Source organism: Pleurodeles waltl, chromosome 6, assembly GCF_031143425.1.
Source record: "Pleurodeles waltl isolate 20211129_DDA chromosome 6, aPleWal1.hap1.20221129, whole genome shotgun sequence".
Classification (NCBI taxonomy): domain Eukaryota; kingdom Metazoa; phylum Chordata; class Amphibia; order Caudata; family Salamandridae; genus Pleurodeles; species Pleurodeles waltl.
In genome coordinates this window covers 1,650,271,043-1,650,288,667 of record NC_090445.1, presented here as the reverse complement: position 1 = coordinate 1,650,288,667, position 17,625 = coordinate 1,650,271,043, and positions in this window count along the sequence as shown.

Sequence of the window (17,625 nt, the reverse complement as noted above, 5' to 3'; positions counted from 1 at the left end):
ATATGAAATTACAACAGCTAAGGCTTCTATGGAGATGATAAATTGCCAGGTCAATGAATTAATGTTTTTGTAAAATTTTTAAAATATTTATCTCTTTTTAAAGCTGTATTAATTGATGTATGACACATATTGTAGATCTTGTTTTAAGGTCTAAGGGGGTGATCCCGCCGCCCGCCAAGCGGGAACCGCCAGAAGACCGTACCTCTGGGTTTCCCACTGGGCTGGCGGGCGACCGCCAAAAGGCCGCCCGCCAGCCCAGCCCAGCGGGAAACACCCTTCCACGAGGAAGCCGGCTCCGAATGGAGCCGGCGGAATGGAAGGGGTGCGACAGGTGCATTAGCACCCGTCGCGAATTTCAGTGTCTGCTAAGCAGACACTGAAATTCTAAGTGGGGCCCTCTTACGGGGGCCCCTGCAGTGCCCATGCCATTGGCATGGCCACTGCAGGGGCCCCCAGGGGCCCCACGACACCCGTTCCCGCCAGCCTAGTTCTGGCGGTCAAAACCGCCAGAACCAGGCTGGCGGGAAGGGGGTCAGAATCCCCATGGCGGCGCTGCCTGCAGCGCCGCCATGGAGGATTCTGCAGCCCAGGGGAAAACCGGCGGGAAACCACCGGTTTCCCTTTTCTGACCGCGGCTTTACCGCCGCGGTCAGAATGGGCCTGGATGCACCGCCAGCCTGTTGGCGGTGCATCCGCGGTCCCCTACCCTGGCGGTCTCGGACCGCCAGGGTAGGAATGACCCCCTAAATTTCTAATAAAAACCTTGAACCTTGAATTGTTTCTAATATACTTGTGGGCACTTTCTGTGTTTCCAATTCCTACTATAAATGTAAACTTGAATTTTCTTCTGAGCTGAAACACAATTCATTTTGAATTAAATTGAAATCAATCAGGATTACAATACGTTTGTTTGTGTCCAGGAGCTATCACCAATATTAGAAAATTACCTTTTTCTTCTTAGTCTGTATTCAAGATGACAAATGGACAATGGTAACATAAAATTCATCCATTAACAGCATGTTTATTTTCCACATCTGGCCTTATATCTATTCACTATCCTACCAAACAACAATACGTCTGTACTTATGCACTCCCAATGAAGTTTGCCAATAGCCCATAGTCCACACATGTGATTATTTTTGATGTAAACAGTGCAATCGAGTTAAAAATTCTAAATTGACTCTTGCAAAAACAATTGAGTTCACAATCCATAAGAAAGAATCCTTGTACCATAAAGATTGCTTGTGAGGTACTTCTCTTATTGCAAGATATCATTTTATGACCTCACAGAAGAACAGAGGGCAGGATTCCAACAGCAAGTGCTGGTTGCAGCAACTATGCATCATAATTATGTAGTAAGGAATAAATGTACCGAAGGAAATTAGACTGTATGTTTTTAAGATCGCTGCTACCTTCCACGAGTCTCATGATAGTCCAGTGGGCTCATGGGATATGTACTTAGGGGTTGACGAAACATGTCATTCTGAGATGTTAGGTTTCTGTCCAGGCAGTGTCCACACCATGAACACCTTTCAATCCTCCTCTGCTCCTGAAGACATGAATACCCATAAGCCTCTGAGCTGTGTGCTGCACATATCCAGACATGCAACCTGATGTACAGAAGCACCCGTTTCCAAAACATGTTTTTATTATTCTCTGACATACATGATCATTAGTCTCTTCTCACCATAATTTTCTGAATGGGGCTTTCTTCTCCACTATCTAAAGACATATTATGGAAATTCATGCAGACGTCTTTCAGGAGGACCAAAACCGCCACAAAGAATGTACATTGCTGCAAATATACATAGATGCAATGAACAGATTACTGTGACTCACTTTTTAAGTATCTCAACCAATGTGACCATTCTCCGATTCATCCGAACTCACTAAACAGTTTCAATCATGTAAATGTAATATTTATTTTCTTCTTTATTTAAGGACTCTTGTATAGCATTATAAATGTTGCCTAGCATTCAGAGCGTAAGGTGGGGCAAGATGAAAAACGTGGATTCTGTCAAAACCAAGAAGCTCAAGAAGGGAAAGAATGGTTTAGAAAGAACACAGGTCCTTAAATATGATTCATGATACTTGAAAATGGGAGAGCAGAGGCCTCTTAGGAGGATGATATTGAGGGCAGTACATTCTTGGAGAAATCTGACTGGTGCATAGGCATTGTCTTTGATGTACCAAAAGCATCTACGAAAAGCGTGGTCTTGACGTCTTTCCTAAACATGAAATAGGTTAAAAAATGTAAAAGATGGATTATATTCATCCATAATGAAGGAATGTTGAGGGATCTTCCTCTGTGCTTTGTTGGTTTAGATTTGTGGTAAAAAAAAGGACTGATTCATTCCTAATCCTTTGGTTTTACCTGAGCACATATCAAGAGGGCAGATTTTAGACCTATTTTCCAGAAAACATTATGCATGAAACACAACACTTTAATGTAGACATGCTGCTCAATGGAAGCCAGTGGAGAGATTTAAGAGCAAGGTAGTGTGTTCATGCTTTTTGAGGATCTAACATTCTAGAATCCTGGATTCATTTTACTTTCTGGACTTATGTACGCTAACAGAGGCGATGTTCAGTCTCAACATGACTGGGGCTTTTGTTAGTTTAGCAAAATGGCCGCCACATAGAAGATGGCAAACCCTTCTTAGAATAGATAGTTAGTGGTTAGCACTTTCTGCAAAATAATTTATCTGGGGAATAAACTCTGTATCAAAAAGCCTCCTAGAATCCCTACTTTTGAGTTGGAGTTAGGCCTTGTCCTGGCATGGGAGGTGACGTGAAAGGATGGAGTGAATTTATGTTATGTTCAGTGTACATTTGGGTCTGCCTTTTTCTCCACTGAAACACAGGAAGTTTCCTTAATCTACAAGAATGTGTGCTCCAGACTCATGTTATTTTGGAGCCTATCCAGCTCAAGGTGGATCTGACTAAATACTTGGTGAGGTACAGAACGTGTGCTAACGAATATCTGTGAGTATCTCCTCACTCCCTTAGGTGAGGTCCTCAGTTGGATAAATGCAAATGGCTGCTACCCATCCATTCCAACCCTCTGTCGTAAGTGCAGTTGGAGACTGTGCACATGATAAATGGAAAAGGAAAAGAGGTGGAAAAAGCTGACCCCGCTCAGCAGCTCGTTTCGCGTAACACTCCCTCGCTTGTTTGCCTAGGCAGTCACCTCTTCCTCTAGGTAGTCTCTTCTTCCCCCTACCTCTTTAAAGTTTTACTCTTGGAAGTAATAACTCCCCTGTGATCTGATAAAATCAACCAAGCAAGTGAATTCCCCAAGTGAATGACTAAAATGCATTTATACTAGGGATCTGACCTGCCATGCTGTGTTACCTTAAGTCATTTTTTGAAGGTGAAGGGATGCACATATTTTGTTGACACACTGACTAACACATACCTGTAATGCCATCTTTTGATTTTTCAAAAACAATAGCTTTGTTTCTGGTGTGTTTGAATTAGGTCTAATTGTTGTAGAATTCATAATAATTGTTTTTGAGTTTTATTAGCTATGAAAAAAATTAAATGCATGTTTTTCAGGAGAAGCTGCCTTAGGTATTAAGAACACTCATATATTTTTTCCAGGGTTACATCAGCAGTATCCTAAGAGAGGCTCGAACTCACTGCTGCACACCCATAGTGTGAATGACATATTTCTGCACCCTTTTGACGTTTCAATAATGTTTACCCCTGACCTGGTTTTTTAGAAGGTTTCCCCTCATTTCTGAAGTATGTCCCTACACGATGCAGACGCCGGTCAGCTAACCAGTGGCTGCTTGTGGTTTCCAGAACTTGATGCAAGAGTCTGGGGAAGGAGACGGGGTCACAGATTTTTAGTGCAAGCTTCACTGCTGTGGAATGCCCTCCCTTGGGAAATCCTCACTCTTCAGGCACGGGTTCATTTCCTAGAGGCTATGAAAACATTTCTGTTTGTTTGCTTAAATCGCCTTGTTTTGTTCAATCTCTTGATCCTAGTTCTTTCCGTAATCGAGTTGCTCTATGAGACGATTTGGTTCATTGTATGTAAATTAAATTTAAATTAAAGCAATACACACTTGTAACTGGTTCCTTCTAGCGCATAGCCGTGCTAGAGCACTGTCCCTTGTAGAGTGTGGTGCAGCACTGCTAAAGCAGAAATCCATGATTTTTTCAAACTGCAGTGATCTTTCATTTTTATATGTCAGTTCAGTGACCAGCAGAACATAACAGTCTATTTTCCTTTGTCATTGCAGGGCTTCCATCGGAAGTCTTTCTTACATCCTGTTCTGTAATCTATTCAGTTCAGTATATATCCCATAGGCAGGGCCACTGGAAAATGAGGCAGGGGAACGCCAAATCATTTGTCAGAGTTGTGTATATTATGCGGCAGGAAAACAAATTATGCGGCGTAATGTGGAACATTTTATGACAGTAATACTTCATTATTTTGTCTTTTTAACACTTGATAACACCCCCTGCCCCACCTGGGCATTGGCTGCACCTCCTTAGTACCAGTTTAACACCCAAACAGAGAAATAAACAACAGAAAGGTGAGCAGTCAAGTTTTGCAAAAGGCCTTCCACTGTGCAGGAACACGTGTTGCTGCATTTTTAGTAATTTTTAAACTGTTAAAGCTAGAAGCAATTATTTTGTTAAAAACTGCAGATTATGCATCAGATGATGGATTATGTGGCAAATGTACAGGGAGTGCAGAATTATTAGGCAAATGAGTATTTTGACCACATCATCCTCTTTATGCATGTTGTCTTACTCCAAGCTGTATAGGCTCGAAAGCCTACTACCAATTAAGCATATTAGGTGATGTGCATCTCTGTAATGAGAAGGGGTGTGGTCTAATGACATCAACACCCTATATCAGGTGTTCATAATTATTAGGCAACTTCCTTTCCTTTGGCAAAATGGGTCAAAAGAAGGACTTGACAGGCTCCAAAAAGTCAAAAATATCTTGCAGAGGGATGCAGCACTCTTAAAATTGCAAAGCTTCTGAAGCGTGATCATCGAACAATCAAGCGTTTCATTCAAAATAGTCAACAGGGTCGCAAGAAGCGTGTGGAAAAACCAAGGAGCAAAATAACTGCCCATGAACTGAGAAAAGTCAAGCGTGCAGCTGCCACGATGCCACTTGCCACCAGTTTGGCCATATTTCAGAGCTGCAACATCACTGGAGTGCCCAAAAGCACAAGGTGTGCAATACTCAGAGACATGGCCAAGGTAAGAAAGGCTGAAAGACGACCACCACTGAACAAGACACACAAGCTGAAACGTCAAGACTGGGCCAATAAATATCTCAAGACTGATTTTTCAAAGGTTTTATGGACTGATGAAATGAGAGTGAGTCTTGATGGGCCAGATGGATGGGCCCGTGGCTGGATTGGTAAAGGGCAGAGAGCTCCAGTCCGACTCAGACGCCAGCAAGGTGGAGGTGGAGTACTGGTTTGGGCTGGTATCATCAAAGATGAGCTTGTGGGGCCTTTTCGGGTTGAGGATGGAGTCAAGCTCAACTCCCAGTCCTACTGCCAGTTCCTGGAAGACACCTTCTTCAAGCAGTGGTACAGGAAGAAGTCTGCATCCTTCAAGAAAAACATGATTTTCATGCAGGACAATGCTCCATCACACGCGTCCAAGTACTCCACAGCGTGGCTGGCAAGAAAGGGTATAAAAGAAGGAAATCTAATGACATGGCCTCCTTGTTCACCTGATCTGAACCCCATTGAGAACCTGTGGTCCATCATCAAATGTGAGATTTACAAGGAGGGAAAACAGTACACCTCTCTGAACAGTGTCTGGGAGGCTGTGGTTGCTGCTGCACGCAATGTTGATGGTGAACAGATCAAAACACTGACAGAATCCATGGATGGCAGGCTTTTGAGTGTCCTTGCAAAGAAAGGTGGCTATATTGGTCACTGATTTCTTTTTGTTTTGTTTTTGAATGTCAGAAATGTATATTTGTGAATGTTGAGATGTTATATTTTTTTCACTGGTAATAATAAATAATTGAAATGGGTATATATTTGTTTTTTGTTAAGTTGCCTAATAATTATGCACAGTAATAGTCACCTGCACACACAGATATCCCCCTAACATAGCTAAAACTAAAAACAAACTAAAAACTACTTCCAAAAATATTCAGCTTTGATATTAATGAGTTTTTTGGGTTCATTGAGAACATGGTTGTTGTTCAATAATAAAATTAATCCTCAAAAATACAACTTGCCTAATAATTCTGCACTCCCTGTATAGTTATGCGAAAAACTGTGTCTCCACATGTTAGAAAATTGGGTCTTTAGTTGGCAGTGGTTTGCACCCTGTCCAAGTAGGAACCCTCACTCTAGCAAGGGTAAGGGAATCACGCAGCTAAGATAAACCCTGCTCATCCCCTCTGTAGCTTTGCTCAAACAGTTAGGTTTACCTCAGAGCCAATGTGTATAGTATTTGTACACACATACAGTAACACAGTGAAAACACCATAAAAGTACTCACCAGTTTAGAAAAATAGCCAATATTTATCTGAGTACAACAAGACCAAAATTACAAAAATCCAACATACAGAAGTAAAGCTATGAATTTTCCAAGATGAAATGTAGTATAGTGCTTAGAAACATAATAGCTCCAACCGGAGCTATCATGACTGCTTGACGGAGTTGCTTCCAGCAGCCCGGCGCTACCAGCGAAGGAGCGCGGCTGGCCACGGAGTAGTATGGATCTTTGTTACAGTATCTTGGAAAACGATGAGGAAACACAGGTAATCCACAGACTCAGGAGGTGACGCATCACTGGAGCCGGTGCTGCATCAGTTCATTACTGCCACTGGGAAGGTGAGGCGTCTGTTCCTTACTGCGAGGCAGGGGAGGTGAGGCATTGGCTCCGTATTGTTGCAAGGGAGAGGGTGCCTTGTTGGTGGCAGGTTCCTTATGACAAAGCGGGGTCGTTGAATCCAGCAGGTTAAGTAGTGAGGCGTCGACTTCGCAGTGTCGCAAACACATCATGGGGCCACAAGGGCCGCAGCCGAGTCGGGTGCCATGGACGATGGTGACACAGCACTCTAGGTTCATGCTATGGCAGAACTTCACAGGCACTGCGGCGGCATCGGGCCTGCGTCGTAGGTCATGGTTGTTGCACTCAGCGTGGACCACGGCTCTGGGGCATGCAGCTGCGCAGGGTCAGAGTGCGCTAAATGTTCCGAAGTTGTTCTGGAAGTTGATGCACTAGTTTTTCCCTTGTTGCACCAGAACTCACTCCCAAGGACCCAGGAATTGGATTTGACATCACTTGGCAAGTCAGGACCCTCAGCAAGAGAGTCCATGCACTGGCAGGTGAAGTCTTTGATGTCCCTCAGACTTCTAACAAGAGGCAAGCTCAGGACAAGCCCTTGGAGAACCTTTGGAAGCAGGATGTAGAAACCAACTCCAGTTGTTTCACTCCCAGGACAGAAGCAGCAAGCAGCAGGCGAGCACATCAGAGCAACAGGCAGAAGGGCAGTCCCTCCTAGAGCATCCAGCTCTTCTTCCTGCCAGAATGTCCTCAGTCCAGAAGTATTCTGACTATGTGGTGTCAGAGGTCCAGTACATGTACCCATTTCTATCTTTGAAGTAGGAAAACTTCAAAGAGAGTCTTTGTAGTGCACAGGACCCTGTCTTTCCCTACCCTGGCCCCAGACACACACCAGGGAGGCTGGAGACTGCTTTCTGTGAGGACAGGCACAGCCCTACTCAGGTGCAAGTGTAAGCTCCTCCCACCACTCTTGCTCAGGAACACATTTCCGCTTGGTGATGGGCCATCAGTATATGCAGGGTACACCTCAGCTCCCTTTGTGTCACTGTCTAGAGTGAATCCACAAACAGTCCAACTGTTATCCTGGCCCAGACGTGAATTCAGCAGACAGGCAGGGCCACAGAATGGTTAAGCAAGAAAATGTCCACTTTGTAAAAGTGGTATTTTCAAACTCACAGTTCAAAAACGAAACTTCATCAAAATATGTATTTTAAAATAGTGAGTTCAGAGACCCCAAACTCCATATCTCTATCTGCTCACAATGGGAAATTACACTTAAAAGATATTTCAAGGCGCTCTCCATGTTACCCTATGGGAGAGACAGACCTTGCAATAGTGAAAAACGAGTTTAGCATTATTTCACTATCAGGACTTGCAAAGCACACACATACATGTCCTACCTTTCAAATACACTGCACCTTGCCCCTGGGGCTGCCTTGGGCCTACTTAAGGGGTGACTTTCATGTAGGAAAAGGGACGGTTAGGTGGGTGCAATTGCCAGATCAAAATGGCAGTTTAAAACTGCACACACAGACACTACAGTGGCAGGTCTGAGACATGATTACAGGGCTACTCATGTGGGTGGCAAAATCAGTGCTGCAGGCCCATTAGTATCATTTGGTTTACAGGCCCTGGGCACACATAGTGCACTTTACTAGAAACTTACTGATAAATAAAAAATACCAATCATGGATAAACCAATCATCAATACAATTTAGAGAGGGAGCTCTTGCACTTTAGAACTGATAAAGTGCCCAGAGTCTTAAAACCAGCAAAAAAAAAAAAAAATTGCACTGGATCAAAAACATGAGGTCCGAAGCAAAAAGACAGGAGAAACCACACCATAATTACGTGATTCCAATGGTTCTGACTGTAGGTACTTGTTTGAGTGCACACTATACCCTGTTTACTAAATTTTTGCACAGGTCTGCCCTTGATGCAAGCAAAGTGAACAATCGCCTTAATCAACTTTTGTGTACAAAGGTTTGGACCCACTTCACAAATGGGATTACAACGTGCAAAATTACGAGTCTCCGCACTTGGGGCGGAGTCTCTGCACCTGTGATGGAATTGCCGCACTAGGAGTGGAATCTCCACACGCCGCACTCTTCGTACTGCGCCCTTAGTGTGGAGACTCCACCCTGAGTATGGAGAGTCTCTACTTGTAACTTTATGAGTCATAAGTCGCGTTGTGAATTGGGCCTTTGGTGTCAAAAGGCTGTACAAGCAATGTGATACGTGGCATTAAATTGTGAAGGCTGATGCTGGGTGCTCAATTGGTGTAATGGGTCTTGACCTACACAAACTCTTTGGAGTCAATGCAAACCCATACCCACTAAAGGCACATAAAGTAACACGAACGGTGTTGCAAATTAGCGGTTTACCCTTGGACTTCCTCTACATAGGACAACTGTACTCGGAGGGTATGTCTCGAGTACAAAAATCGCACAAGGTGATATTCAATTGCCTTTGAGCCATGACGCAGTCTTGAGCCACATATAGAGTCACAAAAACATAGCGTTATTTGTGTGACATCATCGCCTGTGATGTGTTAGAGCTATCATGCTGTGTAATATTTGTGTGTTTGTGCAACACAACTTATTTTCGTGCAGCATTGAGTTTCAAGAACCATTTTTTCAGTTGTTATTTATGAAGAAAAATATGGGAAGAGAGCACCAAATTTGTGCTTTAAAAATCTACATGTAAGAAGAGGGAGAAAAAATAATAAAAATGTACATTTTTATCCACTTCGTCTTCACATAATTTCAATTTCAAAGGAATTTTTTATAGTTGTCTTTCTCCTTTTACTTCTCCAAACCAAATCTAAGCTAAATTACATTCATGAATATTGCGTTTTTTTCTGCAGTACCCACTGGTACTTTTCGACTAGACTATAGTCTTTCCACCCTTTCTAGTAATAAGCCCTATAACTTTTCAGATTTCACACGTCCCACTCTTTCGACTTCCTTTAAGTATCCATGCGACTGACTCCAAAAATGACAACCTTGTAGATTTCACAAATCGTGCACCCAGATGCCGACTGCTACAGAGCACATATAGCTCAGAACATCCCATTGGTCGGGAGACATTAAAGATGGCTGCTGGAGCTCCAGCTCCTATTTTGGATGGATGGGATCTGCCTTTCTTTAATTTTATAACAATTTGGATGAGGCACGATGGAGGAGCTCCTGAGGAAGCAGCAGGCATGTGTTTTACCGGTTGTTAAAGGGCTTTTCGGTGTTTTATAAAGCCATTTCTGCACTCCTCCGTGCCCAACCTATCAAGCCTGCCATTCTGTATGCAAATACAGCTTGTCATTAGCTGTCTGCTTCTTCAAATGAAAGGATGGGCAGGGATCAAGCAGTAAGGAGTGAGTCAGTAACAAACAGAATTCAATTTACCTCACAGTCTTTACCACGCAAGGCCTTTACCCCGCATCCTTTACCATGCAGCTGCCTTTACCTCACATGACTTTAACACGCAGGTGCCTCTGCGTTTCCATAAGAAGAGCATTTTTTTTGTTTGCTAATAACTTTAGCTCTGTTTGACAAATCTTCAAGAAACTTTAACAAAACAATGTTTTTCCACCTTAGACCCTTCCTGAAAAGTTTCAAGGTGATCTGTCAAAAGGGAGCCGAGAAAACAAAAGTGGGTCCCAAAAATCAAATTTCCCCATGCATTTTACATAGACTTTTTTTAAAAGGGCTACAGAGAAATGGCTGAATGAAATTACACTAAATTTGGCAGGGAGCTAGATCTTAGTCCAGAAAGTGCTCTTCTTGTGATTTGGTGTAAATCCGATAATAGTTTAGGAGAAATTATGGTTAAAACTTATTTGTATATCTGTATGGTTGGGTGTGAGGGACACTCACGAGAGTCCCCAAACTCAACGTAAAAAGAATCAAAAAATTCTGATTGGCCAGGGGGGCTTATTTTCCCTCATGCCATCTTGGTTCTGCAGGAGTGAAATTATGTGGAACCAAGCGTGCTGACTGACTGACCGCAACGTGAACAAATATGTTGCCACAGCCATTACAGGACTAGGGTACTCAGTGTCCTGTCCTAAATGTTTTTTAAAACATATATAAGGGGGTAGGGTAAGGATACCTTTGACCCCTAGCCCTTGTGGGTGGGGAGGGGGGTCTCAGAGGGGCAGATCTGCAGCAAAAAAGTTTTAAAACATCCTGGATCCTACGGCACTCTCTCAAGATCGTTGGAAAAAAAAAAAAATATTTACAAATAAATATAACCCCTGGAGTGGGCCAGGGGGTGAATGTATTACATAATTTGGGGGGCGGGCTTGTGTGGGGTATCCTTCCCCAAGCCAGTTATTGCCCAGGGCCTGACATCTTTAATGAAAGTAGTGGGGACATGTAGCCGCCTTCCCAGAAACAATCATATCCCCAGGGACATTATCCCAGGGCCCGTCATAAATATTAAAGGGGATGGTGTTGTGTGGTGCCACTCTGTAAGCTAATCACAACCCTGTAGATCCCTTACCCCAGGCCTGGCATTAATAGTAAAAGGAGAGGGGGCTTGCAGCCTCCTCCCTGAGCCAATATGGGCCCTGGGTGCACAACCCCTAGGGCCTTTTTTTATGAGGGGGAGGGGACTGTCACGAAGATCCCTCAAAACCGCCAGAAAGACCAATCATATCGGGGTGTGATTCTCTTTTGCAACCGATCTCAAATTATGTGGACACCTTTCTTTGTCCTTTTGTTCCCCAAGTCAGGTTTTACATACGAGATATCACTGATTTTATAACAAAAGTTGATGGTTTTACCTTTGATAGTGATAATCAATGGCTAGTCACATTAAATGTCATATCCCTCTACACCAGAGGTCTTCAAACTGGGGGGCGGGCCCCCCTAGAGGGCCTCAAGTGATCCTGGGAGGGTGCCAGACACTGGCCAAAAGAAGCATTATACAGCTAACATGTGCTTGTTTTAAGCAGAAGCTTGTTATTGCATTTTTTAAAAAGTTAACAGTACTTAACTGCAATGTTTAAATAGGTTTAGACATATTTAAACATTGTCATTTTTATAAAACAATTGTGAAAAATTCTGAGGGGGGGCCCAATGATTTTTATTTTTCAACTGGGGGGGCGCGGCATTAAACAGTTTGGAGACCACTGCTCTACACTAATATTCCTTGGGATGAGGCGTTAGAGATCATTTCGATGTATTTGGATCTAGAACAAAACCACATTCAGTTCCAACTGAATTCATTTTATCACTAGCAAAATCTGTGCTTACAGAACTTTTTCTGTAACAATGATTATTGTCTTCAAACGAAAGGGAGTGCTGTGGGGCCTTTGCTCCTATACAGCCATATTGTATATGGCTCGGCTTGACGAAAGATTTGTATTTGCGAACAGTCCTTTCTTTTGAACACATTATGATGTGAATCAGAGCAGCAATGGTATTATATATATGGATAGGCTCACAAACCTCTTTGGAGGATTTTTTTCAGTGGCTAAATCTCCGTATAATGGATATTCATTTTACAATGGGTAAAAGTAAGGTCTCCGTCAATTTTTGGATGCTGAGGTTTTCTGTGTGATAAATGCCTTGGAAGAACCCCACATAGAAAACCAACTAACCAAACTAGTTCCCTAGATTGCAGGAGCTATAAATCTTATCCGAATGACTTCTTGAAAAAGAATATCTTAAAAAACGGATGAGACGCTCATTAAAGAGAGCTTGGTTTAAAATATCCTTACAAACCAACAAAAGGAAGGTATCAATAGGCTGATCTGTGTCTCAACTTTCTGTCTGAATACAAACCATTTTAAGACAAGCATCAATCAGAACTGCCACATTTTTTGAACTTACAATGTCCCCTTGAAAGGCATCTTTTTGCTCTAAAAAAAACAGAAGCATTAGCAACCATCTGGTTAGGGCTAATATCAAAGTCGAAATAACTAAACAAAAGACCTTAAATTAACTATTGAATTTACACCCAATCACTGGCCATCACAAATGTGGTACTGTTATGTTTGTAGTTGCACTTTTGAAGGGTATGTCTTGTCTTCTGAAGGAACAACTTGGAAACATTTATCATTTTCAAATTGCAAAACTAAGAATGTTGTTTATGGGATCCTTTGTCCCTGGTATAAAACCAATCAAGAAGTTTGCCAAAGAATCATCCAGCACCAGTGCTTAATTTTTAAATAAAAAGGTGCCGGTGCCCAAAGCCCATCTCTTATACACACGGCTGCTGCAATTAAATGTGTGAACATGGAATACTGAGGAGGCGTAATCATGAAGCCATCTCAGGCTCTTTAATCCATAGAAAGCCACTCCCTGCCCCTTCAGCTCACTCTTGCAGCTTTCTGCTTTCTCCCTTTGTGACGATTTTTCGTTTTTTCCTTACGTATCTTTTGCTCCCAGCAAATGCTTGAGGCCAAAGAATAAGCCCCGGCCCTCAAAAATAAGTGCAGGTGCTCAGCACTGGAAACAACAAGCACAAATTAAGCACTGTCCAGCACAAACCTAGGATTGGTTGCCATTTCCAAAACAGCTACATTAGTGAGCCATTTTATTGAGTGGTCACATAATGCAGATTACATCAGATGTTCTGTCCTTGAAACCATTCTTCCTAATTCGAGAGCTGGTAACCTTGAATATTTATTTCTTAGAAAAGAGGCTACCCTTATTCTGGAATTTTACACTGTATTACAGGTCTCAATGAGGTTCCTGAAAAACATAATAATATTTAGAGGCACATATATGTACCATTTTTCCTGTCGCAAACGGCCCGATTCGCAGAATCGGACTGTTTGTGACAGGAAAACAACATTTTGGTATCTACAGACCCTATTTTGCGATTCAGTAATCTATTTACCGAATCGCAAAATAGGTTTGCGAGTCGCAATTAGGAAGGGGCGTTCCCTTCCTAGTTGCGAGTCGCAACACGATGTAGCATTGTTTAGTGACCGTGAATGCGGTTACAAAACAATCGCAGTTAGCACCAGTTTCAAACTAGTGCTAACCCATTCGCAAACGGTAAGGGGTCCCCGCGGGACCCCTTCCCCTTTGTGAATGGCAGCGAAAATAATTTTTCAGAGCTGGCAGTGGTCCCACGAACCACCGCCTGCTCTGACAAAATGAAAAGAAAACTTTTCATTTTTGTTTTTGAAATGCATCTCGTTTTCCTTTAAGGAAAACGGACAGCATTTAAAAAAAAACAAAAAAAAACAGCTTTATGTAAAAGCAGTCACAGACATGGTGGTCTGCTGTCTCCAGCAAGCCACTATCGCTGTGAGGGTGGCCATTCTCAAAGGGGTCGCAAATTGCGACCTACCTCATGAATATTCATGAGGTAGGTCATTTGCGACCCCATTGCGAGTCGCAGACAGTGTCATTGACACTGTTATACATCCGGTTTTGCGACTCACAAATTGCGAGTCACTAAGACTCGCAGTTTGCGAGTTGCAAGACCAGATCTTTGTACATGTGGCCCTTAGTTCTTTATAAAAAAAAATTTAATTCCGGTTTCAAGTTTTATTTAGTCTTTTTAAGTATTATGCTGATTTTAATTACATCACCCACCCTTCCTAGTGGTAGTTCGTTGTGTCTGTACCTATATTACATCCCTAACGAAGTCTGATGTAAATTTCTAATTACTGCATGTCCCATAAGACCTAGCGAGATCACATAGATCGCGCTTCTGTTTAAACATATTACAAAGCCCATCTAGTTTTCCCAACAACTCTGCATAGTAAGCACACCAACGTGGCAAGGTTGCTTCTTCCAGTCAGTTTGACACTTGGTGCCTTGGATGATCGCCCGGGTTTGAAGTAAGCAGCCAAGACGAGTACCTATTGCTCTGACCAAAGAACCCTTTTTAAAAGAACTCTTTAAGACTGTTTTTTTTCTGTTTTAGATTGGTTTATGGACCGCAGACACCTATCAGTTGCCTTTTCAAATGCTGATTATTCCCAGGTATGCTGGATTGAGTTTCAGCTGAATTATTCACAGTAGCTATGCTGAGCACCTACATGGATCTCACAGGTGTGTCTGTCTTTGTTTCCTTGACTTTCAATTAGGTCCTAGATGTCCATTAAAATGCAAATGTATTTTGCACAAGGTATGTTTAGTCACAGTTTTGCACGGGGTGGGACACTTTTAAATTAGAATTAAGCTATCAGTACCCTTAGGAACCCTCCTTTTGTTTTCCATTTAGGTTTTCCAGTTACGAATCCCGATGAAACCCTCTAGTCATTTAGGGTCGAACCACTTTTAAGCCTTGGGGAAGAACCAAAATGATTAATTTAGGACACAGGCACTAACTAACGCCCAATAAGGATTTTTCTGTTTTCCTAATACTTCTATTGCTTGGTCCCCATTGGCATTGTTACGTGATTTGTGTACGGATTATTTTTGCTTGTTTAAGATCTTTTTTCCATACTGTTGCATTCCAGTTTAAAAAAACGCTGGAACTGGTTCCCTCATATTACTATGGACAATCTTTAGGGTCGGTGGAGCCGCAACAGTGCTTAATTTGTGCTTGTTGTTTCCGGTGCTGAGCACCGCACTTATTTTTGAGGGCCGGGGCTTATTCTTCTGCCTCAAGCATTTGCTGCGAACAAAAGACACAAATGGGACAAACGGAGGAAGGGGAAAACGAAAAAGCGTCAAAAAGGGAGAAAGCAGAAAGCTGCAAGAGTGAGCTGAAGGGGCAGGGAGTGGATTTATGTGGATTGAAGAGCCCCGAAATGGGTTCAGGGTTACGCCGCCTCAGTATTCCATGTTCTCACATTTAATTACAGCAGCTGCGAGTTTAAGGAGAGGGCTTTGGGGACCGGCAACTTTTTATTTACAAATTAAGCACTGAAGCCGCATTCACTACAGCAAGCATCAGCGGTAGAGCTGCACGTGGGAGTGGCAGCAGTTGTTTCCATAGGTCGCAGAAAGCAAAAGCCACTGGGAGCATTAACATTGAAAAAACAGATCTGGAGGGGAAATGCGTGGAGCTGCAAAATAACTCTGACAGGGTAAGCTGCAATTGGTGCACACTGGGTGGATACATTTGCTTACCATCTCTTTGAATAAGCTTTCGTGATATGATAAATCCCAGTTGTGGTCTTAATAGAAAGAAGTGACTGCATGCCCACTAAAGAACCCTTTTCATTGATAGTAGAGTCAACTGCTTCATTTTGCAGCATCAATAGGTTAGAATCACTTCCTACTTGTATATTCTGAAGAGTACTCAAGAGCTGGCTCTTCCCTACATGACCACCATATTAAAAATGCAAATGTTCAGCAGTAGTATGCACCAGACACCAATGGTGCACATATGTGTGTTTGTAAACATGTATACTTTTATTATATGCATGTATTCAGATATGTGCATTTCTTTCTACACATGCACATATTTTTATGTATATGTATTTATATATATATATATATATATATATATATATATATATATATATATATATATATATATATTTATATACAGTTTCTTATATTTACGCTTAACAAATGTACAAATGCATATATTACTTATGGGTAAAATATACATGCTCCTTATATTTATGCATAAAATGTATATAGGTCAATACATAGCTAACATATAAGTATTTGGCTACATGCTAATGGGTCTGTATTATGATCACTCATATCACAACATATAAACATGATTATACGAAAAGTATCTGTAAATGTTAAATATTCAATACATTTATCACTTAAAATCAAATCCTAAAAGCATAAATAAGTTTAAAAAAAAGAATACTAATTAATTTATGAAAAAAAAAAAAAAAAATTGGGACTGTGTCTTACTATATATGTTTATGCTTACTAGAGGAATGGAAATAAATACATATACTTAAAACAAAATGAATAAATAAATACAAAATAAGAATAAAAAATAATATATACATGCATATATACATCAATAACATAAGTTGATGAGAGTATGCTAATACATTTATTTCCCTATAATAACACGACTGTCACAACGTGTAAATATGATTGTAGCAGTTGTATGTATAAGTGCCTCATTATTAAAATATTGTGAGACAAATCTAAATTACAAAAATAATAAATGAAATAAAAAAGCCCTAATTTACAGCAAAAATGGAAAGCCTGCGCTTGTAAGTATTTATCCATGCATACACATAAGGGACTTTATCTGGTACAATTTTATATCTTCTGATTATTTTCCACATGCGTATCATGGTAAAATCTCTATAGATATATACTGCTTTCGTGTGGTTATGTATCTACATATTTATATATGTTCCTCCCACTGCAGAGAAAAAAAAGTTAACTAATCTCCCCTAACCTTACCAAACCACCACTCTATGACTCATCCTATTCCTCTTTCAAAATATCCATTTCCTCCACTCTCTGAATCTTCCTAAACCTCTTTTACTACTATGAACTACCAAACAAACCTTTCCAAACTCTTCCCTCCTTGATCCATCCTTTATCCTATTCAACAAACAGGTTCCCTGACTCATGCCAAATCTCTTTTGCTACTATGACCTCCCAAATAATCCTTTCTAAACTGTTCCCTCCTCTAATCATTTATTCAATTCCTCATACTAACACACTCTCATGTTTACCACTCCCACCGCTGCCAATAAGAATTTATATTTCCCTCTACTAATCCCCCACTAATCCACCTTTGGGTTCTGGAGTAGCATGCTACTCAACCGAAAAGCTCTTCAGTGCGCAGTCAGGGGTAGTAAGCGCTATATAAATACAATTACAACATTATGCATCCATGCACTAACATCAGAGGAGTGAAGCAAGTAGTCAATGCGGGATTGTGGATCATGAGCCGAGGAATAGGAGTACACTTGTGCACCATCTCTCATCCCCC